General features: G+C 36.0%; 3 long non-coding RNA genes across 21 annotated transcripts in view; all 3 read right to left on the bottom strand.

Annotated features, from left to right (window-relative positions):
- Positions 1-495: 495 nt before the first annotated feature.
- On the bottom strand, positions 496-7,123 carry LOC135295633 (uncharacterized). Its single transcript, XR_010357767.1, has 3 exons — positions 7,023-7,123; positions 3,616-3,733; positions 496-914 (listed from the first exon to the last, which is right to left on the bottom strand). It is a non-coding gene; the product is annotated as an uncharacterized LOC135295633 (long non-coding RNA).
- A 10,782-nt stretch (positions 7,124-17,905) lies between these two features.
- LOC135295632 (uncharacterized) lies at positions 17,906-20,735 on the bottom strand. The gene is made up of 3 exons (XR_010357766.1): positions 20,575-20,735; positions 19,490-19,899; positions 17,906-18,852 (listed from the first exon to the last, which is right to left on the bottom strand). It is a non-coding gene; the product is annotated as an uncharacterized LOC135295632 (long non-coding RNA).
- Positions 20,736-22,297: 1,562 nt separating this feature from the next.
- Positions 22,298-25,629, bottom strand: part of LOC135294968 (uncharacterized) — a 51,166-nt gene continuing 47,834 nt past the window's right edge. For 18 of the 19 annotated variants that reach the window (XR_010356989.1, XR_010356993.1, XR_010356996.1 and 15 more), the window contains one exon: positions 22,298-24,429. This is a non-coding gene — a long non-coding RNA (uncharacterized LOC135294968). The remainder of the gene's footprint in view (positions 24,430-25,629) is intronic. The other variant, XR_010356985.1, reaches the window with a different exon arrangement.

Genomic DNA, 25,629 nt, shown 5'->3' with positions numbered 1-25,629 from the left:
CAACAGTAAACCAGTAAAAAACTCAACCTAAAACCGTGACATCCAGTTCCACTGGTGCATGCAAAAAAGTAGGGGAAAACAGCACACAAAAAAAAATAATTTAGGATGAGGGCTAAAGCACACTGTGTTCTACAGAAAGACTTCCTTTGGCTTAAGAAGTCATTAGTTCATGTCCTAATAGTGAATATACTGGGGATCTTATCCTGCATGTATCATTCCAAACTACTTCACTAAACTGAAGTTGAGTAAAATCACAAGGCATTATCAAAAACCAAACACTAATTTAGGCTAGACAAAACTTTCTTGAAATTCAGTAACACTTTAGCCATTAAAAACATATATGCTGTAACGTATTTAATAGTAAAGAGAATAATTAAGCTGGCTGACCTCTCATAGGAAACAGCTTGTTTCCAGTATCTGCAAGTACACTTTATTCCAAGGGTTTATTTTTGCCAGTTGTATGAGGAAAAATTCAAACTTGGACCAACTAAAGTCATTTAAGTAATTTTCTTTTACTCTTTTTACATATCTGTTCCTGATTTTCTAAGAAACCTATGCACACAGTTGGAAGAAATTTCTTGCCTGTTTAAGGAATTGCAAGCTACCAAAAACACAGCTTTACATTTTGCAGAGTATACAGATTGCACCTGAAATTGTCTGTTATTTTAAAATCCCATATTAATGGAGAAAAAGCTGGCCATATACATCTGATTTATTTGCAAGTCACCGAGACTTGATGAATTTTCCCCTGAATAGGAGGAGCAAAAACTGGCACAAACATTTAGCAGGAAGCAAAATCTCCAACCAAGACACACGGTCCAAGATCTGTTGTTCCTCAAAAAATGCTACCTTGTCCAGTCCAGCTTCAGCAACTAAAGTAGAAAAGTCCCATTCAGTTGCAACAAAATATTGAACTGAAAAGAAAAAAATCTAATTTCAATTTTTATTGTTTGTAAATTTATTTTTTAGACATCTAAAATATTCCTGCTCTAATTTCACTATTAAAATTCAGATCTGAAGGCTTCTCATCAGTCACACCAAACAAGCTCCTGAAGATCCTGCAGCTGGGAATAAATACTTTGAAAGTCAATGTGTTGCATTCAGGTTTCCAAGGATATTGTGATACAAGACTTCAGATCCAAGGTAGATATAAAACTTCAAAGAGTGAGATTAGATTTATGCCCAGCACCTAGGGACTTCCTCTTTAGGTAAAAATCAATTGCTCTTAATCAAATATCTTTATGTACTGCATAATTTAAATAAAGACATAAATAAGTACATCTATTTTTTTGGTAATGAAAAGCACTCTAAAATTAAGCTCTTCTTCCCATTAAAATATGGAAATGAACAGGGAAATTAACACCATACAGGATGGAATTATGTCAGCATTGTGGAAGTACCTTCCCCTACTAATACCAATTCACAAGACAACAATTTGCTTCTGTAAATTCAACATCAACATCCACGGGGACTGCAGCATGTACTGCAAGGCCAGACCCCTCTCTTGGTACAGTTTTCTATGTTTTGTAATGAGAATTGTGTTGACTGGAACCCTTAAATTCTATGTTGCAGAGCACGGCTCTCTCATTATAAGCTGTCATAACACCTAAGAAACTATCGTTTTCTTGATCCAGAATACTTATTATGGCCTTAAAATTGTGGCAGGTTGCAAATTTACTTAGTTTTAATAAATAAGTAGTTTTAGTGCAAATAGTTTTAGTGCCTTTTTTATTATGCAAATGGATTTTGTAAAAATACATAGACCTCTATGTTCTATAGGTAGATAAAACAAATTAATCATAAGAATTCTAAAGTAGCAATAATAAGATATATAAAAATAAGTAATCCAAGTTATGGACCATGGCTTTGGGAAAAATATTGTGGGTTTTTTTTGTGGCAGCTCAGTCCCATGCAGATGTTCACTCACTTCCCCATAGAGGGATGGGGGAGGGAATTGGGTGTGTAGAAGTCTAAAAAGTCATGGATTGATTCAAAGACAGGTTAATAGGCAAAGCAAAAAAAAAGCTCTGCACAGTAAAAAATAAAACATCCCTGTGTTATCAACACTGCTTCCAGCACAAATTTAAAAACACAGCCACTGTGAAGGAAAGTAACTCATTTCTAGCAAAATCGCCATAACTTAAGGAAAAGGAAAAGATAAATCATTCTGGTATATAATATGTACCTTCTTAATTGTAATGAAATTTATTTTCCCCTGTAACAAGAACAGAAACAAGAAGTTGTTACAGGAAAACAGACAAGAAAATTAAATTGAAAAGTTATATTAAACATAATTAATGTTGTGACATAAACTGACAAAAGCCAGGAAATTGAAACCTAAGGCTGACACTCTATCTATAATGCTCTCTGTTTTTCCATTACATGACTTAAAACCAGAGTTATAGTCTTAACTTTGAATTTCCTGTCTGTTGTCAGTTTGTGTCACAACCTTCATGTTCCTTAAACATTTTGTGAATTTAATTGTATATTACCCTTTAATTGAAATGAGAATCAACAGTAAAATCAGAACCTTTTGAAAATAGTTTAGAAAAAAACTTGCATGAGTTTTAAGTTGTCCATCTCTTGCATTTGAACTTTACCATATTTTCTTCAAATGAAAGTTAGCAACAAATCTTAATTTCCCATTAAATTGTCAAAATAAACATTTTCTGTTTTCAAACACAGATATTTCATTTATAAACTACACATGGTCAAACTAAATCTCTAGGAAAAAAGCAGCAAAATCTATTTTTGTTGGTGAAATTGTTTGCTTTACCATAATTGTTATTTATTGTATCTGTAGATCTGCCTCACATTATAATTTTATTTTTTGACGCAGGACAAATAGGTGACAGTAAATGTCTCTGGGGAGTTTGACATACGACAGTAAAGACAGTAAATGCTCTGCTTGGGCCTCAGTTTCTTTGTATAAATAAGATCACAACTTTCAGGCACAAATTATTACTGTTGCAACAATTCAAAGCTGCAGAGGAAGAAGAAATGTTTCTAAACAACATCAGCAGTTTCAAGTTCTACAAAAATTCAAGAATGTGTTTAAAATATATTATATTTCCTTCTTTCAGAGAACTAGAAAAAGCAAAACCAAGTTAATTTCTAACATATATCTTAACACCCTATTTTGTTCCAAAGGCTTATGGTTTTCCCATCTCTTTGTAGTTACTAGGTTAGCACACAGAAATGATAATTTAAAAGATAAAGAACATAACTTTGTTGAGCTACACTACAGACTGCATTTACAACTCTTTGGTACAGGTATATATATTTTCTAATAAAATCTCGTAAAGATTTTAAGCGTACTGAGGCAACCTAATCTTTATTTACTGTCAAAATATTTACTTTCTATTTCAAAAGTAGTATAAAGTAAGAAAGTAATGATATTGCCTGTGTAAGAGAACGAAATCAGCTGAAGGGATGTTATTAGTTTTAATTCAGCAAGTGAATAGATAGGAAATAACATATTAGAAATCTCTTTCTGCAAGCCAGTGACATCGCATGTGAGGAAGCAGGATTATTTCATATATGATTAAAGGGACACATTTATTCAGTGAATTCATTGGAATTACACCAAGAATCTTCCTTTGGGAATAATTTTACCTGGTGGTGCAGATCATTCTCTGGTATAAATCCCTCAGGCTACTTTGGCTTGATTTATGACTCCTAGGAATGAGGCCCATTGTTCTAAAAGAGCAAAAATTTTGTTCCACAGGAAGAACTGCCAAGAAAAGCAAAGGAACCTTAATTGTAACATTTGATAAATTAATATTTTCTCTAAATTTATTTAGATAGTCAATCCTCTTTAAATAAACATTTTTTGAATGCCTAAAGAATTTTATACATATTTTAAACAGTGTCCTGCTGCATACGATACGATGCTATAAATTAACATATTTCCTGAGGAAAAAAATATCTCTTTGACCTTAAGGCAAATTCATTCATATCAAATCTCTGCACATCCACAGGACTCCTCCACACAAGGTGTGTCTAATGAGCAGGCAAGCTTAACAAGATGGTCCAGGGTTCACCTACCCCGAGCACACCTAGAGCCAAAGATGAGTCTCTCTGTAAATCACCTCATTACCCAAATGAGCATAAATGCCATTTGGCCTGGGCCTGGCTCCTGGCTGCTGAATTCCAGAACAATTTACACTCTCAGAAGAGGATCACGAGCAGAGTAAATGCAGAAATAAATTAAGAAAACAACGAGGTGCACTTGGCTTGTTTGTGCTCGCAGTGTAAACTCCGCACCGTGACATACCCGTGGCCGTGGGGGAAGGATGATACTGGCCAGTGCAAACTGAACCTGCCTCTCTCTCCAGGGCTGCCTGGAGCATCAGTGGAAAAACAGAAACATCAGCAGCTCTCTTCATGCACAGAAATCATCAAAACAAATTAGCTGGCTTACTAAAGGTGGCAGCTCATCTCTTGTCTTAAAGGCAGGTCAAGGTGCCAGGCTCAGATGCAGATGATACAAATCCCACCTTACGTAACTAAAAATATACTTTTTTTTCCTCTCCAAATGCAAGTAATTTAAAATCAAACATGCAGAATGTTTGACTGTTTATCTCTTCCTGGTTTCATCTTTCTAAGTCATATTCTTTGATACATATTATAGAAAACTCCAACTCTTTATCTGTTTTAAGTACTATCCTTGTGGAAACTGATATGGGCACAGATTAAGCAAATGGCTCATTTCAAATAGCAGCTGCAGTGTATGAGAACAGGCTTTCTCCAGCCTGAAACAGAGTTACCTTTGATTTTGCATTAAGGCCATAACTGATTTATATGTAAAACCTATGCCTTTTCTCCCTACAGGCTGCTGGTTGGTTGGATAACCTGCTCTTTCACCATTTTTGCAAATCTTGCATGTGCAGTAAAGATTTTTTGGCAATAGTTTAGAGGCTTCCTCCCCCACAACTTCTTATGAACTCCATCTGGCCAGAATGAAGGAATCTAAGTTGAACAGTACATCAAATCCCCAAGTGATATACTCCTAAATCCATTGTTTCTCATAATGTTTCAAAGAATTATGTTTGAGTAAGGAAATTGAGGGCTTAGTAATATATAGATAATTAACACAGCAGATGTTGTATAAGTGTAGGTTGCAACAGCATTTCTCTCTGAAAAGAAAATAAGTATATTAAGCAAGAATAGAAATATTTTAGTGGCACTATTTTAGGTATTTTTAAAATAGTTTAGTCGTTTAAATAGCTGATTTCATGTCTGAAAGGAAAATATCCAACAGTCTTCACAGTCTGCTCTTTGGATTTTTGGTTTTTTGGTTGGTTTTTTTTTCCTGTCTTATTTCGTTTAAGTTCAAAATGAATCCATATTTTCCGTGATTTATTGGGTAACATTGTAAGAAAGGCAAGACAGTAACCTCGGGCAAACCATATGTAATGAACAGGTTCCAGAGACATTTTATTGCTTTCTACCAGTGGTAGGTTAGCACTGGCAGGCTTCCTTCTGAATAGGTTACAACTGCTATCAGATACATCTGTTCAGCATTTTACTGAGAAGAGGATGTAATGCCAAAACAATGCTGAACTTGGATTGCCCATTTCCTGAGATTACTGCTCTCAAAAAGTTCACATAAAGTCTTTGTCTCTGTAATTTTAACATCTGACAAACAAAACCCGAAACAATGTTTTAATTTCATGCATTATTCGTAAACTTCTGCAGAAAATATAACTATAATTAGTATAATCGCTATCATCTGCCAGCAGAGAAAAGAGGTTCCAGAAATCATTTATGCTGGTTAATTTGCAGGATTTTTGTTGTTGTTATTTTATTTTAATGAGGAAAGCCTACTTAACTATGTTCTAACCTTGCCAGTTAGATCTGTCTTGTCAATTTTGTATCCTCTTGTAATGGAAAATTCACTTAGATTTTATATCATAAAGTTTAGCTATTTTCAATCACGGAATTTTATTTTGCTACTGACAGTCTTAATAGAGACTTTCTACTCTATTTCCAAAATGCAGGCCTGTGCAGCCTTATCATATACACCACAACAGTTTCCAGGGGATGACACAACAACAAAAAATATTCACAATACAGAAAATCATAACATTAAAAAATCAATCTCACTACATTTGTCTTCTTTCATGTTAATGTTGTCCAATACCTATAGATGACCACAATAAGAAGAGACTACTCTGAGATGTAATGGAGGTGAAGCCTGTAGTTTAATAGCATGATAAATGTCAGCTCTGGAACACATTCTCCCACTGCTTTTTTTCTTGTTTCCTTTCTGCAGATTCAGTGGTGCAACAGAAAAGTTTTGGGTCCTGTATTCATGGCTCAAATAATTAATGTAATAATTTCTAGCGCCCATATTAATTTTTCCAAAATTAGCTTTACAAATCACAGTAAATATTTGGGTTTGTACTGTGTGGGTCTCACTGCTGTAGTACAAATTTTACCTGACCATCTAGAATGGAAATGTGTACTCAGGAATACATGCTCAGCCTTGTCCCTGGCCATGGAGGGGACATGGAGCTGTGGAGCTTTGTATCTACCAGAGCTTTGCCACAGACAATGCCTTGCACATGGGAAACCCCCCACATGAAATCCCTTCCTTCTCTAGTGCCAGCTGCACTTCTCAGCTTGGGGTCACCTGCAAACCTGCTGGGGGTGCACTGGATATAGCCGGATCACTGATAAGCACATCAAGAACCCTGAGGGACCCCACTCCTCACCAGCCTCAGCCTGGACACAGACACACTGACCACAGCCCCAGCTGCATCCATCCAACCCATGTGCAAAAAATAAAAAAAATCTCAGAAAATGAGACTGGACACAGCTGAAGAATGATCAGAGCAATAATCTTATTTTCATATTTCTGCCTCAATCCTATGACCAAACAGAAGTGAACTGGTGACTGAAGTAGATGAAAAATCACTTGTAGGTAAAGCTGAGTCATTTTTCAAGGCACAATACATTTGTTTCAGCAGTGTTTTCAATATTAAATTTACCACTGGAGAACAAGCAACTCTACTCACTTTTATAAAGACCAGACTTTTATATTCCGGTCTCCATCAGAGATTGAACGTGGCATTTACACTTTTTATCTCTTGTTATTCCTCAGCACCAGGTTTTCCTGGAAGGGTGGGAAATAAAAACATGGCCAAAAATATCAAATTTAGATATTATTAGATATGTTTCTTATTCACATCACTTATAGTAGTTAGAACTATGAGGTCTGATGAAGACAGCTCTTATTGGAATTTCAGAAACACAAGGAGGACTATAATTATTGTTCTTGCATGCGCAACATCTTTTATTCTGATGAAAATTTCCAGCTCACTCTGCTTTAAAGGAAATTTTTGTGATCCAAAGATTCAACAGTTCCATAATAACTCCAATTAAACATCAACTCTTCTAAAAATCTTCTCCTAGCCCAGATGTATGTGTGATGATGTGTATCTGGTGGAACAGCTGACAGAGGTTCTATTATGCTTGGAAATGAAGCCTGGAGTTTACAACCCCTCAAACTCTCAAAAGCCAGGGACAAGCTATTTTACTTTTATCCTGAAGTGCCAAAAGGAACTGAACAACCTTCTTTACCAATTTCACCTATATAATGTAAACAGGAAGCCAAGTCAGTTTTATCTGAAATCTACACTAAATATATAACTTGCCACTTTGCTCTTCTTACTATATAAAATTTCTCAAGATTATACCCAGAACTAATGCATAAAAACCCACTTTTCAATACATTTTTCTTTGTTCTTTTCAGAGATAACATTTTTGTGCCTAAATAATTTCCATAGGCCTGTAGAGAAGTGAAACAAAAAAATGACACATGATGCACTTGGTGTGCCATTCGAATATTAACAGTCAACTAAGCAAAGGACAGGGATCAGAAAGTTACTAAGATTGTAGTGAAAGAAGCATCCAATTCCTTTCTTTGTGGAGATAAACATACCGGAAACCAGTATGTATTGTCCTAGTTTTATGAAGTAGCTGGGATGATGATTTAAATTTTTGTCCATCTCTGTTATGTGTTTAATAAAAGGCATTTTGCTTCACAAATAGAATTCTTAAAACTGATTTAGTTGTCACAGCATTCTGCAGAACCACCGCAGTTGATCCATGTGAGAAAAAGGCTTAGAACACATTTTTTTGAGCAGATTTCTAATGAATTATCATGTGGTGACTGATATCTGAGCAAACTCAGAGTTACTTGAATTTCTTTACCACTGTGACTATACTTAACCTCCGATTCCACTATCCAGTGGAGTCAAAGGTGAAACTATATTTTTTTCTACCAGGTATATAAATATCACTCTCTGAATCAGAGAAGTCAATACCTGTTTAATAACAGCCCCTGAAAAGTTCAAGTTCAGTCTGCTTCTACTGCAACTGAAGAAACACCCAGGAAGGAGATGGTTTTTTGCTTTCCTGTAAGAAAGTGTCCACAAATTCTCCAACACTATAATTACTGATAAAATCACACAAAACAACTAACACCTTCAGCTTCTTTCTGTATCAGTGAAACTCAAATATTGAGGGAAGCACATTAAAAAGACATTTAATTCATAAAGTAATCACTTGTGTTTGAGCGTATACTTCCAATATTATTCTGAATGCTTGATTTCTGCATGTCTTGACCTCAGATTTTCATTAAGTCAGGACCTGCAAATATTTCACAGCCAGTTTTGCATTACTCCACACAGCTCCTAATCGGTGGCACTTACCTGTATTCTAGTCCAGAGCAACTCTCACTCGTAAAAAACCATGGATGAAAAAAAACTGGATGAAAACCAGACCATGCTCCACTCTGAGCTACACAATTGTTCATAAGTGAAGGGACAGTAACACAGCCCTGCAGCCATACATTAGATGGGAGCAGCAAAACAGAAAGGGTACCCTGAACCACTCAATGCTGCAAGTAGTGACCAAAGCCTAAAAGAAACTAACCCCACAAGGCTCAAAATGCAACAAGAAATGGTTTCAGAATGGATGAAATTACATTAGTAACTCATGTACATAGATTCATACTGAAAAATACATAGGTGTTCTTGCTGCAAATTCTGGAAAATGTATTTGTTTGTTTGTTTGTTTTGTGGGAAATTTAGAAGAGGTTTTACCTTTTGCATCACAAGCTGAAATGCTTTCCACAGCAGCAAAAGACTATTTGGTAATAACACACTCTAAATTTTGGGTTTAAATGCCAGATCTGTTCAAAGTTCAATCTCGTGTGCTGAGGAAGGAAGTAATAAATTCTATATATGACCAGGCATGGACCTAGTATCCTATAGGGTAGTCTGATTTATTATATATATTTTTGATTTTTTGTCTTTTCATAAACAGTGATTATCTTAATGTTAAGCAGAACACTTTGTGAGTGAAACATACCAACTGACAGGAGACTGCTCTAATCTCAGCCACTGGACAAGCTGTTAATAGATGCTCAAATCTCAGTGTAGCTACATTTACTTTCCCTGCTAAGTATAAACCTGTTTGGTATTCACTGCAGCTGGTGTTACTAGAATGATGCTAATGATAGTTTATCTGCTTCCCACTCTTGCATAGCTCAATTCATATATTTAAATCAATAATGCCAAAAAGAAAACTGTACAATATATCCCTGGTCAAAAGTTAACCTTCAGTTCTGGCACCCACCTGAACATGGAAAAATATGAAACTGCAGATGAAACTGCTGTCATAAACTCTCATGTAAATGCCTTCATTATTTTCTCAGTCATTGACTTTTATTCCACAACAAAAATGTTTTCTGTTTGTGTAAATAATGGCTTGGTTTTGTTGCTTTTCTTTCTCCTCCTCTTTAATAGCAAACCTGGCTTGTTGCCTTATAGAGTATATTACTTACAGTGATTCAATTTTCGTTATTAATTTCAACAACTCTAAACATTCTCACGAACTCCAGGACCACTAAGTATTTTTTTGAAAATTGCTTTCTGTTTCCTCTAACTGTTTTCCTACTTTCAGTCTTCTCTCTCTTAAGAAACCAGAAGTTTCTCTCCCACCTCAATGCCCTGTCACAGGCAGGAATCTTCCCACAACAAAATCCCTCTCCAGCATCTCAACCACCTCTACGCCATCAAATGATGAATTAATAAAAAATTGTTTGGTATTAAATTGGATTTTCATGTTAATTTTAGTGAGATACAGAATTCTTCCAATAATGTAGTAATGTCATTATTACTGGACAAAGACACAGAAGGAATGACCTAATCTTCTAGGTTTCTGATTCTTTGCAGTGCCAGGTCCAGGACATCACAGAGCTGAACCATTCAAGTGCTCAGAAGGGCTTGATGAGGTCTGGGCTTCATAAGCAGAAACTTCCTCTGTACTCAGCACAGAACCCAAAATCTTCCACAAAACACCACCGCTTTGCCACACAGCTTGAATCATGAGGCCAATATCCAAACAAATAAAACAATGGGGAATGAGATAGGTTAATGTTCTCAATTTAAATTGTTAGCACAGAGAAATCATTGTCAGTCCTCTTGTTGATGAAATTCTGACCCACCTGTTAGTCTCACCCCTCCTGTGCAAGCATCCATAGACAGAGATGAGTGAATCATTAGCACTGCACCACTGATAGGACCTGGAGCTTAAATATCATTATTTAATTCATGAGAAAAATGCTAAAAATCTGTTATTAAAGCACTAAGATATTTCTCTACAATATAAACCCAACAAGTGTGACACACCCTGTCATGTAGTTAGTCTTATGCCTGCAAGGTTCCTAAAATTAAAAAAAAATAACAAATTAAAAAAGTTTATGCCATTTTCAAATTGTCATTTTATGTAACCCTCCTGCATTCTATTTCAATTTCAATGTTGATTACATCCCCAACACACAAGAAAGCTACAGAGCTACAACACACAATTTATTTACAAAAGACAAGTATATGGAAATATGTATTTATAGTCTAGCAGTTTAGCAAATTTTTGCTCATTCAACTTGCTGAAATTAATAATATTATGCAATGCAGTGAAAAAAAAAAAACACCTATTAATTCACCACCATGATTGATTACTGAGAAAAAAAAGGCAAAGAAATAAATAATAGCATTCATACCAGTAAATGTTCATGATAATTTTGCAAGGCTGTATTTGCAGTAATATTAGAACAATTTGTAGTAAATCAATTCCCTACTCTTCCTATTAAACTAAAGTTACTGAAGTCAAATATTTTCTTGACTTATATGTAATCCTTGGATGACAAGGATTTAATGATTTTTTATGTATATACACTACCATGTATCTTCACTATTTATCCACAGTGTGTGTTCCACTATTGCAAAATAAATTTGATTTGCCTCCAACTGTAAAATCTGTGTTAAAAAAGGCAATTACATGTGGATAATCAGCCTTAAAGAGAAAAGGAAATGACAATCTGTTTTTTGGTTATGTATCTCTACTCAAGTAATCTTGAACAAGATAGTTTTTCTAATACTAATTCCTAACTGTTCTTCCCTTCTTTCTCTCAAATATCCATCTCTCTTCTCAAATATTGTATAGAGGCACATGTTTAATTCAAAATTATTTGGTTTCATCTAACAACTGAGAAGGATTAATTTCCACTTTAAATTTCATCTTCTCTAAGTTCTGGTATTAGTTTTTAGGAAAAAAAACCACTTTTATTTAAAATATCCTATCTTATATAGCCCTAATTAAATAATTGAAGTTGAATATGAAAAAGCTCATGGTAAGCATCAATATAAAAATAAAATACAAAAAATACAAATTTATACAAGGATGTAGAGTATCAAATAGTTTATCATGAAAATGTATCCTTTGAATGACATTTGCAGTCTGGGATTCCAGCCAAAAGGAAAAGGCTTTTAGGTTATGTTGTTTCAAGATCATAAGATCAAAAGTTTTTTATAATTTATCAAGTAACAGCCAACAGATTTACAGTATGGTTTTTCTTGTCCTTTCAACCTTCAAGAAAATATTAAGCCAAAAGACAACAGGAATAGTCTGGAAAAAATGTATAATGTAATAAATATATTAGAGATATCAAACTACTTCACAATATTGATTTTACTGAATTATTTTGTAGATTATTAGAAAATAGATTGCTCAAGCACACGGTGGTGCTTGTTAATTTATTATATTTCTATCCAGAGAGGAACATTTAGGAGTGCTAAAGCAGCTAAGTATATGGGGATAATAATTTTACATTGTACAACATTTTTTCTTCTTGAAAATGGCAACATAAAAAAGAAAAAAAGTGCAGCTGCATAAAACTCAGGTCTACTTTTGTGGCTTGATTGGACTTCACGTATGTATCCTGTTTATTTTCATACATTAGTTCACGTGGTTATGTGCAATGCAAATAAAACACAAATGGAATGTAAGACCTCTTATTGTCATATGCTTCCAAGATAACTCAGAAATCCATGCTAGCACAGGACAGGTGAATGAGGATTTCATTATTTTTGGGGGGTCTGTTTTTCACACATTTTTTTCCTTAGTAGACTGAGGAATGCTCTGTTAAAGGTTTATATTCCTCCACACAAAATTTATATAGATGCACCTGTGCTAAGTTCAACCTTCTCTCTTGAAGGTTAGATTTTCTTGACAGTGAAGAAATCATCAGCCAGCAAGATCCAACTTCTTTTTAGACATAATAGCAAAGTCAAGAGAAGTCTTGGTCTTACAACAAAAAACATTAGTACAGTACCATTTTTAATAATTACAAGAGCTTCCAAAACAATAAATGGGCTAGAAAGAACAAAAACCGCAAGCAACTTTTTTGCATCAGCACATGTGCTACAGTAGTTCAAAATATCTTCTTTTGCTAGTTAACATCATTTTTACTCCCTAACAGCTACAGATGAATTTGTCAGTCAAGAAATATCCTTTGTGCCTGATGACAAGGCTCAAGGCTAAAGCTGAGAATCAGCAATTGGAAGTGATACAAGGGCTGGAGCTTGAACAAAAGGGAACCTGCTGAGGCCACTTTGCCATTTCTGGTGAGCACAGGTGATCATGTGCACTGCACAAAGCAAGAATATACCATTTCCATACAGGATTGGAGTGTTTCAAATGGACAGCTCAGGAACAAGTGGTGTGATCTGACCCCGACTGTCCTTGGGGATGTGCAAATTTTGCACCCATGGTGAAGCAGCATGAAACACAGATTTTCTTATGTGTTAAGGTTTTAAGCTCTCAGGTTTGAAGTGTAAATTATGGTCCACAGGAGTGATCAAGGAGATGCTGAGTCTTTCACAGACTACTCTGTTCCTACTTTCTCTCTTTCCTGCCCAAACACCTTTTGGATCTCGGAAGCAGGATGATGGCAACTTCTGTATTTAGAATGAGCATCAAGCACTAATGAGCCATAATAATACATATTTTGCTTGGATTTATTTTTTATGCATGCCTACATATTTTAAAATAAGACGCTGATCTGAAAAATAAGTTCACAGTGAAGATAACTACAATAGGTTTTTAAGCATTAATCCTATACAGGTAGGTTTGGAAAAGATTTCTGCCTGCAGGACTGTCTTTACCTTGACAGCAGGCTCTAATTCTTCATGTGCCATTGTCATTTATGTTAATAAAATCCCTACCAGTACTTTTCTGCATTAAATATATGTGTGCAGAAGAAAACACCCGCATAGCTGGAATTTTAATTTAGAGAGACAGATTAGCCCATTTATGCCAGATGACTCTGTCAAACCAGCCTAGTAAAAGCACAGAATTTACTTACCCTAAGTCCAGGTTGTCAGAAAATATATCTCAGGTATTAAGCTACATTCATTTAAGTCCTAGTTCAGTCATTTTAAAATGGCATGGCTATTTAATCGTACCTCAGGCTGGCAAAACCAAGGTTTGCAAAATTCAGCTCTGTGTTAAAAGATGTGATAGAGCTATCAGAACTTTGGCCACTGTTCTTACAATTCTGTTGGAGCAAGAGCAGGCTTTGCAAAAAAAAAAAAAAAAAATCAATGAGGTTTTGGCAGTACATTTATGGAACGGGCATCTGAGAGTGAAAGGAAATGAGCTGCAGTGCTGGAGAGCAGCTGAGGAGTACTAAAACACTTGGATTTTGCTCAAAGCTTCTCTTCATTCTTTTATATGTGCATGGGAGACCCCATGTCATGCTGGAACATAGAGAACAAATATCTGGTCTTGAAACATATCTCCTGCTACATAATAAGAAAAAAAAGTGGGTGGATATATATATATATATATATATATATATATATATATATATATATATATATATATATATATATATGTACCAGCTGGTCTGTTTAGCCAAGGAGGAGAAACTTGAAGGAAAAAAAGTTCACTAAAAAGAACTACATCCTTTCTTCTCGTGTTATCTGACACTTCTATACTTTACTCAAAAAAAAAAAAAAAAAGAAAGAAAGAAAAATAAAAAAACAAACAGAATTACTGAAGTCCTTTTAGACCTTGTTAGGACTTTTTAAATGTCATTCTAAAGGGTAAAAGGCAAACAGGGCTATTGACTGGTGAATGCAGTGCCCTGTGTCTTTGTTGCATCATTTTTAGTCTTTTAGTCACAGTTCCTCTGTTATCTGTATTTAATATAAACTCAGAATAAGTGATAGATACACTCACCAGACTTTAAAAAAGCCACAGCCTGAATCAGAGAATCATTCTGTGCTCACTCTTTTCATGTACAAGTGGATGAATCAAACCTAGTAGTAAGAGAGACAGCAAAGGAACTATCTATTCTACCTGTAAATGAAGAAAATACCTACTCATACTAAAATAAAGTAAAAAAACAATTGCCATTTTAAAGAATAGTTAAATAAAGCTAAAAATAAAAGCTTTTTCTTCTACAGGTAATTATTTTCTACACTTATTTTCTAATATTGGAAGGTGTATTTTGAGAATGTATAAGAATTTAAAAAAGAAAAAAGTAGGACAAGTAAGAGTTGTTTGGAATTTCCTTTCCATCTAAAAGACATTAACACACACACAAACAAACAAAAAAAAAGACCACCATGTGATGTTTGGTGTGCAAAGCCTATGAAAATATTGAGAAGCCTAGTAGGGTTTCTAACTTTCTTTTTTATTAAGGTAATGTTCTACTTCTTGCTCATATGTTTTGCACCTTTTTTTCCCTCCAAGATTCAATTTATCCAAAATACTAACAGTACCTTTGTGTGTCTGAACTTTTCAAAAGGGACCAGAGATAGATTATGCTTTCTCTGACATATCTGTGATATGTTTATGTCTAGATCTAAAATCCCATCAAATAGGTTTTAATAGTCAGGTATGTAAAATTCTAACAGAAATATAGATAGACATAGATATAGATTATAGATATAGATTTAGATTATATAGTTATAGATTATATAAATGATATATAGATATAGGTATATATATAGATGATATAGATATGAAGCAGCTGTGCAGTGTTTGAGGTTAGTTGGAGACCTAATTTTATTAGAAATTTCTCCTATTAGAGCAAATTTTATAGAGAATAAGCAACAAGGAAGGATCTTTTGCCAGGTTAGAACCTGACTCCATTTGCCAGGTACTTAACTTTGTGAACAAAGTGTTCCATGAAGGGGCTTTGAAACATCTGATCTAGCCAAAGAACATTGGCTAGAGAGCAAGGAAACACGTGCCATGGATTACAGAGGAAGCTCTTGTAGACTTTAAGTCTGGAAATATAGGTTTAACCTTAGAAAATGAAGATCTGTACAAAAAAATACATGAAAGCTACTTTTACTTGTACAGATTCTGGACTTAACTCTGCTTAGCTGGCAGCTTAAGTTATTACATCCTCCGTATCAAAACAGCCGCTAATTTTCTCCACTTCTCCCCTTCCTGATGAACAAGGTAGATTTCTTTCCCAAAAACAAACCCCAGCACTGTGGAGGATGGTATGGATTGACTGCCAATTCAGCTAGGCTTTCCTCAGTTAGGTAAACTGAGCTAAATCCTTAACATCCTACCCTAATTTTTGAACCTATTGGATGACCTGTGATTTCTTGTGCCAGTCAGTATTACACTTCACTGGCTTCAACACCTAGGCAACAGTTTTCCTATCTATGTTTTTTTTATTTGGTTGGTTTTGTTTTGTACAGCTGCTAAAGCCTTACCTAAAATCTTTTATCTAGGGTTATAAAGAATGAAAGGACAAGTTTTAAAATACACTTAAATGAGATCAGAGAAGATACTTACTTTGAAACATGAATATATAAACTCATAACCATTTACTGAGACTCTTACCGTATTTTTAATCTCTAGAGTCTAATAAAATTAAACCTTACATTTCTGTTGGCAGAAGATCCAGCAGTAAAAAAAACACTGTACATTGAAGTGCCCTTCCTCCTTTTTACAGATTATAAAGGGGGAAGGGAGGGAACCCTAGTTCTTTAAAGGGAATTACAGAGTTTAAAAACCTAACTCAAACAAACCAGATCTCCAGAGCAGCAACTTCCTCTAGCTGTTTGTCAAAAGCCTGAACAGCTATACAAGGTCAAAATAGTGTGGTAGGAAGGGATGTACTTTTTTGTGTATATAGGATTGGATGTTTAAGTTCAAGGTCCAGACTTTTTCATTACATCTGCACTACCTCTGGCAAAGGAAACAATGTGGTCTTTTTCACAGTTTATATGACCATGTAGATACATTTCAATAAACTAGTGTTTACAAGCAGGCAGTGAAATACTAGGAAAACAATGTTAATAATTGTCCAGATATCAGATTCTGTATTAAATCCTTAGTTATTACAGCTTGCTGTGGAAACACAGCAGTTAAACTGTTGAGTATTAAACAGTTCGTGGCATGCTATAAATTTCAGATGCTTTTATATTATATAGTACTGTGCAAATCATTATCTGAAAGTCAGCTTTATTTGTGCAATGTGTGCATAATGTAGAAGAAAAACAGTTCAAGCATGTGTGTCTTCCAATTTCATAAGGATTTTAAGGGATTATTTAACTTGAATGAAAAGCAGCTTCTAATGAAATTTGAGCTATAGCATGAAGCAAGGATCACAAGCGATAGCTGAGCTGGCTAAGCACTTAGTAAAACTCTTTCTCAGGTTTATGATCAATTTAAATATTTTTTTTAATATTCCATTTGGGAGGGCACAGTACTAAATTGCCTTATGAAGTACATGGAGCAATGCTATTGCATAAATCAGTTAACCTGGTTCTGTGTTAAGGGATTTGAATCCACTCAGTTCCCAACCACTGATGATTTCAATTCACAAATACTCCAGTCAGCCATGTGGCCTTGTTTCCTTTGGCTTTAGGGAAGGAGCACCTTCCTTCAAGACATAAGAGAGTGGATCCATAAAAATCTAGTTTCTATGGGAAGCACAGGGAGGACTAAGCACTGTGCTGATATGGCTTGATGTTACCTTCAAAAAGGTAAGCTCAAAAAAAAAAAAAAAGCAATTCAAGAATTGTTCTGCCTGTTGCAGAGGTGGACAGTGTAAAAGGGTACTTTTCTCTGACAAGTATAGAGCATTCCTTCTTTTCCTGTGACGAAATCTGACATCCTTCAAGTGCTGGAGCAGGAAAAAAAAAAGGAATATTAACGACAAAAATAAAGAAAATTATAAGAAAAAATAAAGGGGAAAAAAAAAGAGCAGGGAGGTAAAAAGGGAGGAAAAAATGAGAAAACGCCAAAATGACAGGGGAAAAAGAAAAAACAAAAAACAAAATCCACCAGGATTTTTTTCTCCTTGAGGTAACAAAATATCATGAACCACAGATAGGGGAAATTAAAATGTTGCACCAAGATAAGTCAGAAACCAAATTGGCAGCTCCACACTAATATATTTAATCTTTTCTGTGACAAGACAGCAACTAAAAGTGCTGACTGAAGTAATCAGACAATAACTAATTTGTTCACTTAATTTAAACATATTTAGTAAAACAGAGATTTAACATTTGCCATGGCTTAAAGGAAATAGACTAACAAAGCTGGTGTTTTAACAGCCATAGAGATCTAAGGGGACAAAAAGATATCTCTACAACTCAGGGTGGCACCAATGAGAGATAAACTGTGTTTGGAGACTCCAGCAATTGAAAAGTGATTTCTGGAAGGATGTTCTCCCTTCCCCTCCATGCCCCCAGCCCAGCTGGGGAAGTTGTACCTTGCAAGGCTTACACCATTAAAGGAGCACTGACAAACGATGTGCTTGCTGATGACAAAGATCCTGAATATTGCCTCAGTTACCAGATATGGCCAAAAGATCATCCTACATAAAATATAGGTTGGCACAGTTTGGATGTAGGCTGGTTTATGTATTTTGAAATAGCATCCAGGGGTCTTCACAAGAAAGACTAGTACAACACTCAATAAAGACTTCAGCCTGACTGTTAGATGTGAAACAGACCACAGAAATATTTTTTATCCTGTACAAAGTTTCTGATATGTTGGGATTAACAGATAGTTCTAGCAAATTGTGCTGTAGAAATTAGCATCCTCCTACTCTGCCTCAGATAAGCAGAATTACAAGAGAGTCAGGAGAAACTCCAAACCACAGATTATTTCAGGTAAAACATTTTTTTTCTCCCGCAAACATTGCTGGGAGGTAGAAAGCTCTTGGGAGAGAATGAAAACCTGGAGTTAAAAACATAAACTGCAATAGCAAGGTTTGACAGCGCTTGTAAAAACCAGTAAATAAACACATAGGTTCAAGAGACATTTCTGAATAAGGCAGAAGTCTTAAAAGTGCTGAATATAAGTGAATATAAAGCATTAATTTAACAAAGGGCTGGTTCCCGTGAGTGGAGAAGAATGCAGCACCTTCGGATGACTTCCCATCTAGCAGCACTTGAGAGGCACCACAAGGGCTGACCCCTGCTTGAACTCCCCCGACCAGGTTGTCAAAGAGCAAAGGCACTGAGAAGGCAAAGGATTTTAAACAGGTTTGGAAAGCAAATCCTTCTCTGGACAACAAAAACTGCTAAGAAATTCCTTGAAAATTCGACCTCAGAAAAAGCTCACTGATCACTCCTACGGTTTATAAAAAAACCCCAACAAATTCCTGAATTCCACAGCAGGGTGTGGACAGATCCAAGTTAAATCACAAATGTAGATATTTTGGTTGTTCAGATGACCCATGGAAAATGTATTGTGTTCCCACCATCAAACAACAGCTTGAGACACCTGTCTGGTCACCATTTTCTCCACAAGCCATGAACTCCAGAAGCAGCAGGAGGATTTTAAACTGATCCAGGAATTTAACATGGCAAATAACTATAGGAATTACAAGTGGAATTGCTCTGTCAGGATCAGTGACAACCTAGACCTTATCTCCACTGAGGTATGATCAAAATAGAAACGAAGATAAGGGTAGCCCCATAGCCAGAAATGCAATGCAATAAATACTGATTAGATAGTACTTCTGTTTATGAAGGACCACCTTAATAATGTTACCCATCCTATTAATATATTAACCCAGCCTATTTGAGGCTTGCTTATTATGTTATTCAATTTCATCAAGAAAAAAAAAAAAAGAACAGCTTACACTACTCACAGCAAAATTCTTCTTCAGCACCCTTTACCTTCTTTTGTCATCTTAGTAAGACATTTTCTCAAACACATCTGCTTTAGCCTGAAGATTAGGGCAGGCAATGTTCCTCATGCTGAAATTATCATCATTTTGCATTTTTTGGGAAATACACAAAGTATCACATATTTCTATTGTGCACTTGGAACATAAGTCTTTGAAAAGCATCTACAAAGTGTAAAATGATTCCTGTGTTCTCACGCAGGTTCATCACTCCAGCAATGGTGGATAACACAGCAAGTGGTTAAGAAGTCCAGTTTTATTAAGATTCAGCATTCTAGTCTGACTTGTTTCATGCTCTCATCAGGCAATCTAAACCTCAAAAGCTTTGTAGTAAATTCCATGGTTGCAGATCTTCCATGGTGGCTTCTGGGCTTCTTTGGGAAGAAATACCCCACAAAACAAAAAACCAGAACCTATAGCAGTCGTACTAAGATTTTGCATTCAGCAATAAATTTTGCCAAATCCCAAGCAGTATTGTCCCTATAGACCAATAAGAGATCCTCCTCTCATCTCCCCTAGAGTCTCTATTTAGCAGTCCTTTATTTTTGACTGGTGTTATATAGGTAAAAAAGGTTTGAAAGCAGTAACTCCCTTGCAACTTATTTTATTTCTTACTAAATCATACCTGCTATAGTAGATCACACTTATTTATGACACCAAGGAAGATGTATCTAAACTGAATATTAGATACAACCTATTCTTATGTCATATAATTAAAATATGGCTCCATTCTCAGAGCAATTCCTCTACAGAGTAGAGAAATCTGTCCAAGAGAGATAATTTGCCTTTGTTTTAGAGTAGGTCAGTCTGATTCCCACAATTCTCTGTATCCAGCAGAGAATCTCAAAACCTTGTTTGTTTGGGAAGTGCCTGGTTGAATGCCCATGAAATTCAGTGAAGATTTTGCCACTGACACTTTTAGGCATGGTTTATGCATTCATTTGGCATCATTTATAGTGGGTTTTTTTATACCTATGTTGTTATAGCCATAAATACTTATAAACACATTCGGAAACACACAGACGTTTATAAGGACTATATAGACATACCTTATTAAGAGGCAGCTCTGTGATACAGTTTGTCCTTTGCAGGCAAATTCCTGATTGCCACTAGGCATTTGGTGGGGATGGATCTGTGGAAGTTGCATTTCCTTTCTGCAGGAGGCAAGGCAGCACCAGACAGAATGACCTGCTGGTTGACTAATTCTCCTGGATCTACAAAACCCATTTCACAGAAGAAAAAGACAGCTTTAAATGAGGAAGAAAACTCTTTTAGCTCTTCTTCAGGGACAGTATGCCTTTTTGGAAAAAGAGGCAGCACCCACAACAGGGCTATAAAAATCTCCACAGTTAACACATAGAGGGCAGGTTGCAGTCATTTCTCAGTCCCATCATTTATTTTTTTTTTTCCATCTAATGAGTTTCATGTGAAACACAACAGCAATTAAAAGACAAGGACACAGATATCCTCCTTTTCTTTTTGAATTTCCCTCTTCCTGGGACAGAACAAAGTCCTGCACTTCACCTGGGGTCATTTCATGGTAAGCAAACAAAAGGAAATTAAGTCCTTTGACAGTGAAGAGAGCACTGAACCTGTCTTCTCCTATATAAAAGACAGATGAACATAAGGCAATTTTTAAATGACTTTTTTTTTTGTGAAGAACCCAGTCCTAGGGCCAGATATTTATTATGCCTTGAGCAGGTCTGTTGGGTAGGTCCTGTTGATAGCCTTCAGAATAGATAAATTTGCTTTCTGAATAATCCCAACACCCAGATCCCTCACCTGATCAGGCTGAGCAAAAAGACCGATGGCACTGAGGAACCTCCTCAGTGTTATGAGGAAAGGAAGAGAAAAAGTTTGGTACAGGTTGGCAACAGAGCACACAAAGTCCTGGTACACATTTTTCATTAATTTTAACAGTCATTAATCTACAGATAAAAGAGTGAGTAACTTTTAATTAATAGCAGTTCACTGCAGATATTGACTCTTAGCACTATGTTGATGGCTATGCAGCTTTTATAAAATAAAGACTAAATTCTATCCTATGGATGTTGTGAGCTTAGGCTTGGACCTCAGCCACAGTACTGAAGTCCCACCTGTATATTTTTCCAGGAAATTAAAAGAAATAAACAGAAACTCAGCCATAAATCAAACCTCACCCTTGGCAGTGGATGTATGGGATAAGTTTACAGTTCAAATGCTTAAAATTTAAGAAACCCCTCATCTCATTTCTCTAAAAATTTTATCAGTTGTTAACTGCTCAGTAAATCTCTGGGTCATATTTTTTTTTAATTGCTTGGAACTGAAGACACTGCTGATGTAGATGTCCCTGGCTCACCCTATATAAAAACAATACCAAGGGTTCTGGCAGGTCTTTTGTAGCAACTTACAGTGGGCATTACAATATAAAAGTGAGCAACTGACTAAACACAGAAACCACTTGCTGACAGATGATAGGAATAATTTTTCAAGCAAATCTTTGAACAGTGAGTCTTGGAATATAAACTGTCAAGCCTGATTTCATTGACTGACAGTTTTTAGTATTTAAGGAGGTAAAGAGCTGTGAAAATTCTTCACTTCATAAGCATTTTTAAAGTGGTTTCTGACATATAAACTTTTGGCAGCAATTTTCAAGGGGGTCATCTGAAATGACTGATATAGTAGTTAGTGTGGTGCAGGCATAGCACATTTAACAGTCACTGAGCTTCGAATATGACACAGTGTGATACTAATTGCAGCACTGCCAGCAAGGCATAAAGGAGTTGCTCAGAGTGCTTGACATATACTTTATGACTTTGGAAAAAGAAAGAGGCTTCAACTGGTAAAATCAGGACATGGTACAATACCTCCACTTCATTTTACACATGAGAAAGTGCCATTTACTAGCCTGACCAAGACCATTCAAAAAGTAAAATAAGATAAATCCCAACTTATTTTAGCTTTTCCAGATCCCACGTCACATTTATTCTATTCTCAAATGTCACAAAATTATTACAGCATATTGTAGTTTAGGTTTTCTGACACATTATGAAATATGGAAGCTGGAAGAGTAAGACTTGGATTCTGGGACCAACTCCCATGCCAAAAACTCAGTGGTGTGAAGAATTGCTTCTGTTGTATGTTGTTTTATTATAGCAATGTACATGATTTATACTAGGAGAGACCTTGGCTCTATGGTTTTAATTCAGTTCCACTGACAGATTTTCACTTGAACTGCTCAATAGACATGAACTTAGGGAGCTGGTTTTGTGAAGCATTTTGCAGCTACAGAAAGGCTAATTGGATTGCACCATGAAATTCTTTCTGGAGATATTCTTTGTAAAGAAGAAGACCTTCCAATCAGCATTTCTGTACTTTTTAAACATTGTATTGCATTTTATGAAAAAGAATTTTTAAAAAGAAATCAAATACTTGCCCAGAGCACTCGTTCAGGTTTGGTTTTTTCCTGTCTCACTACTAAGAAATTTAGTATTTAAGCCTTTGAGTTCTGTTCTGATTTTATATTTTCTTCAGCTTTTAGAGAAAGCAATACTTCACATCCTAGATTAATAAGTCCTTTTGAGGCCTGATGTCAGTTTAGAGTCAAACTGGCAGACTTGGAGGAAAACATGGCGGTAGACAAAGTAAAGACTTTGTATCTCTCAGGGTTTTTTCTAATGTTTTTTCTTAACTATTCATGCTTATGTTTTTCTTAACTATTCATGCTTATTCATTTGTTTGAGGCTTAATAAAAATGTGAACATTCATCTTTTTTGTTTATCCTTTGATTGTTTTTTAAGTTACCTTTTCTTTCTGTGCTAAAATTACTCTTCAGTTGGCACAGTCATTTAATGTATATAAAACATATAATTATCTTTCAAGCAGAAGCAGTAATCCTCAAACCTGTGAAGCAGCAGCTCCAGCCTTTGTTCTTTCTTTCAGGTGGACACGTCTATTTGCTCTGCTGGAAATCTCAGGGGTGGTGCCTGGTGCTGGCTGTTTTGTGTGACCTGCATGTTGGTGGCACGTGTACAGCCCTGTAGTGCAGCTCCCAGGGTCAGGGAGTGAGGCTCTTCTCACATTGATAAAGTGGCTGCACATCACAGCAGAATTTGAGTGCTGATATCACCTCAGTTTGCTATTAGGGGATTAAAGCCTTGGCCAGAGATAAGCCAAACAGAGCAAAAAAGCAAGGCTGAGCAGGAACTGCATCAAATGGCAAAGAGCAGTGGGACAGGCAACAAAATTAGTTTAAAATACCTGCTGCAAGTGTTAATTTATAGAGAATCTTAAAGGTCTTTTGAAGGATTCTTAATTTTCTGCTTGAAATGCATATTTAGCAGTGTCCTAATCATCCATGATGGCATTTTTTTCCTAGAATTACCACATCTCTGATGTGGTGAAGTGTTAGCAGATCACATTCTTACTTCTGTTCTTCCAGTTAGTCCTCCCAAGAACAAGTGCCTTTGACATTTAACTTAGCCTGGGGACACTTCTTCATTCCCAGGCTTGGAGACATAGTTCTGCTGCATCCCAGTGCTCTGCCAGGCAGAGAGCCAGTTTGGCACCAGTCCCTTTACATGCACACCAATTACTACAAAATAAAATAAAGACAGGAGCCAATAAAACATGCACAGACTGAATGGAAGACCAGACAAGAGTGAAGAATCAGGACCCCAAAAACATACCCCTGGGAGCTCTTGCATCCAAGTCCAAACAGCCTTGGTGATCAAAATCCTTAAGTCCTCTGTGGCTGACAAGGGATGTCAGCAGCCACATGATCAAGCAGGTTCTGTGTCTAAACCAAGAGTCTCCCCCAAGGTGTGGGGGGTGCTGAGCTCTGAGGCCACAGCAGTTCTGCAGTGCCCAGAGAGATACTTCAGCCCTTGCAGTCCAGGCACAAATGAGCTTTGAGACAATTTCACCTGTCAGAAAAAGCAATAATATTAAAATGTGCCTTACAAAGCACAGAAATTTCTGTTCTGTTCTTTAATACATTTCAATTCTTGACCAAGGTCTTGGCATATATAAATCTGATTACACTGGAATACTGCATAATAAACCAATGTTTAATGAGGTTTCTGATTAAAAACTGAATCTATTCCTGCAACAAGGAGCACCCAACCATATGCCAGGGCACTGTGTGAACAAAATGCAAAGAAATGGCTCCTCCCTCAAGTGAAATCCCAAAGGAAGATGTGGACAGAGGAGTAAAAGCTGAGCTTTAGGGAATTATAAGTCAAACAGTGTTTCATACTATTTTTCCACATACATTTTAATAGTTATTTTCCAGTCTGTAGAAGATGCTAAAAAACCACATTTCTGTTCATTTTTATGTAGAGAAGGATTTATTTTACACTCCAGGGTGATCCATTAGGTTAAGCTGTATTTTAATGATCTGATTTACTCAGAGTATTTGAAACACCACGAAGACTTGCCATCCATCCTATTAAGCCCAGTATCCAACATTAGTAGCAGAAGCACATGGATAAGCAAATCAAATGAAAGCTGTGAAGAAAGTTGCACAGAAGCTGCATAAATGAGATCTGTGTATCTGCAAGGCTCGTGGGAAGGATAAATTATTTCAAGATTGATTTAATGCAAAGACACAAGCTGAACAAGCTGACTGATTTTTCTCATTTATCAGTTCTCTAGAACTGGTACAATGTTGACTCATTAATTTTCCTGAAGTGATAGACACATGGAGAAAAGTGAAAAAAATCAGCTAAGATGAATAAAAACCCTGCCATTAATTCAACACAGAGGAAGGGTAGACGGATGATGTTACTCTTGCTAGCAGTAACCAAAGTTAACAGCCTAGTCATAATGTTTGAACTGAAATAATAAGAATGTTTTAGTCATTTGGGTTTATTTTCCTTTTTCAAAAAAGACATAAATTTTATGGAAACCGAGGGAGAGAAAATTAACGGTAGTAGTTCTGGAGCTGGAAACAGTAAAAAAATTATGCCATGGGATACATTGAATAAATATGTCTATCAGCCAGATTGTCTTACAGATCTAAGTGAGGTTTGCAGTGTAGAGAGCTTGTAGGATTCTTCAGAAGGCAGACTGGGGAGCTGCCATTATAGATTCATAATAGAAAGATCACAATGGAGTGGCACACA

This window comes from Passer domesticus, chromosome 2 (assembly GCF_036417665.1).
Source record: "Passer domesticus isolate bPasDom1 chromosome 2, bPasDom1.hap1, whole genome shotgun sequence".
In the NCBI taxonomy this organism is placed as follows: domain Eukaryota; kingdom Metazoa; phylum Chordata; class Aves; order Passeriformes; family Passeridae; genus Passer; species Passer domesticus.
Note: the sequence above shows the minus strand (reverse complement) of the source record. Positions and strands in the feature narration are given on the sequence as shown.